At 43.8% G+C, this 2,688-nt stretch overlaps 1 pseudogene; it reads left to right on the plus strand.

Moving 5' to 3' along the window:
* The window catches only part of LOC107668503 (protein NRDE2 homolog), a 10,527-nt pseudogene that overhangs the window by 2,176 nt on the left and 5,663 nt on the right, over positions 1–2,688 (plus strand).

Below are 2,688 nucleotides of genomic sequence, written 5' to 3' on the forward strand. Positions count from 1 at the left end.
ATTCCTTATAGGATTTGACTGTTTGATTCGTCGATTAAGTAGGTAATTTTAAATGGATTGCTTGCTTATACAGACTGTTTTTTGTCTTCTCTGGGATTTAATTAAGATTACAGTTTGAGTACATGTAGTATGTTTACATGCATATCTTACACCAATTATGCTGATTAACTTGACAACGTTTAATTCATTTATGTAAATACCTTTGATGGCGCTTTTTTATGGTTTGAGTAAAACTGTGTCAGGGAATAAGATTTTACCTGTTCCCCCAGTTTTGCTTTATATGTAAACACCTTTACCGGTAATTTGTTAATGTGCACAGGTCTGTTTATGTTTTGATAGTTATCAGTTTAAACACTCACTTTTAAAATGTTTGCCTTTTAAAATCTTTGTGATATTGCATACTGCAGAGGTGTCCAAACCTGAGAGTTTAGTTCCAACCCTAATTAAACAGCTAAACAAAAAGTAATCAAGGTCTAGAAACTTCCAGACAAGTGTGTTGCAGCTGGTTAGAGCTAAACTTGGCAGCATACATCCCTCCAGGAGCAGGATTGGACACCACTGGCATACTGGATGGTTATTAGTCTTCTCTGTCTTCAAACTTCTATAGCCACATTTTTACTGAAAAGTCGTTGTCAATTTATGTGTTGATTCTCATGCTCAGCCATAAAAAAAAATCAAGATGCGTACTGAGTGCCATGACAATGGCAAAGCGGTTCTAATGGCTCGTTTCATTTATGCAAAACCAAAGCCTAAAACTTCTTTCACTGCCTTGCAAGCACTGATGTTTTCCTGGAAATGTAAATCTAGTTTATTTTGATGTCAGCATGCAGCTGTAGTTAAAGTTCTGTGCCCGTGCTCTCCATAAGCGTCATTCTGGGTCTTATTTACTCCAATGTTCTGGCACTGTAGGCTATAGTGAAGGGTTTATTAGCTGCTCAGAGGCAACAAATCTCACACCTGGCTGTTCTCCAGCTCCTATCAGCTTTAATCTGGTGTCAGAGCTGCCACCTGTAACTTAAGAGACCACAATCAATACTCACATTCTCTCTCACTGTGCCTCTCTCCTGACATCCCCCTCTCACACAGGTGCCCCCATACACACTCCTCTAAAGCTGATCGGTATCATGTGTGAAGAGTGTGTACAGAGGTGCACTTCACTTTCCTTCACTTTCTCAAGTCATCTCATCCTCACTCAGACACCTGCCAACTTCTGTTTTTACTTTGTCCTTCGTCTGTTAGTAGGCCCAGATGTAATCTAAAAAGTTTTGTTCATATTTTCTGCACTGTTTTTGAGGAAAAAGCTCAGTGGTTCTTCACTAGTTCAGCATTGTTTTGCTTTTTAGGTATAAGAGGAAGGGAGGCTCATGCCTGGGGTTAGACGTCAGGACGCAGGCTGTGAACTGGAACGATGGTGGCCCAGAGAAGAAGCGAGTGGACAAGAAACCCGAGCGCTATTTCTGTCCTTCCACCCGTCAGCTGCTCCAGTCAGATAGTCTGCCTGCTTTGCCCACACTCTGAGGGCAATGCCGTCAGCTCTGATACCTGCATCAAGCTCTCAGCCTGCACTGAGAGCTTGACTTCCACCCAGGCTCCCGTATCGTGGGTCAATCTGCTGGGCATCTATGACTGTGGAACCTCTCTTTGGCTGGAGGACAAGGGTCAACCAGAGGTCAAGGGAGATCAGCAGGATGTTGAGGCTCAAGGGAGCAGCAGCACCCTTCTGAGTGCACGGGTGGAGGAGTTTAACAGGAAGCTACGGGAGAATCCTATGGACATTCAGCTGTGGCTGGACTTTGTACACTTCCAGGTAGGCCTCCAGAGAGGAAAAGTTTCGTTGTTTCCGTACCTGACTTAAATTGCTCTCTCTCTTTGTCTCTGATCATGATGAACTGGCCTTTGGTTTTAGGCCATTCCCTGCTGCCAGTGACACTGACAGTGATGGTGAGATGAAGAAGATGTCTCTTCGTGCCGTGCTGGAGAAGAAGCTGTCCATTGTGGACAGGGCAGTGGAAAGTAACCCTGCCAACGTGGACCTGAAACTGGAGAAACTCTGCCTGTGCAAGGAACTATGGGAGCCTACCACACTGCAGAAAGAGTGGAAGAAACTAGTGTTCATCCATCCAAACAGCGTGCCTTTATGGAGGAAGTATCTTCTCTTCACACAGAGTCATTTCAGCACATTCTCTGTGTCAAAGGTCAACAGCGTGTTCGGAAAGTGTTTAAGCACGCTCAGTGCAGTCCAAGATGGCAGTATGGTGTCTCACCCTCCACTTCCAGGCACCCAGGAAGACCTCTTAGGTATCGCAATATTTTATACTTGTAAAATGTAGGTACTTACCAAATTTGCCATGTGTTTAGCAACTTTTGGACTCTCCAGATAGCTTTTCCACCATGTTCCTGTTAATGTCTCATAGTGTCCTCAGGTCATTTTTGCATTGCCATAGTTTGAGTTTCACTTGTTTAGATGTGAATTTGCAGCCGTGGGTATTTTTTTCTCTCCCTCCCCTCATGTTGCTGTGACAGCAGTTGGTGGAAACTGTAAACGTGTTTTGATTACATGCATAACTATTTGTAGAGTTAGTTAAGCACCTCATGTACAATTTGTGCAAGTGTAAGTTTTGGAGTATATTTGGGGCTGTCCAACCTTTGTGTGTGTGTGTGTGTGTGTGTGTGTGTGTGGATGAGTGA

This window comes from Sinocyclocheilus anshuiensis, unplaced genomic scaffold, assembly GCF_001515605.1.
Source record: "Sinocyclocheilus anshuiensis isolate Anshui unplaced genomic scaffold, SAMN03320099.WGS_v1.1 scaffold52, whole genome shotgun sequence".
Lineage (NCBI taxonomy): Eukaryota > Metazoa > Chordata > Actinopteri > Cypriniformes > Cyprinidae > Sinocyclocheilus > Sinocyclocheilus anshuiensis.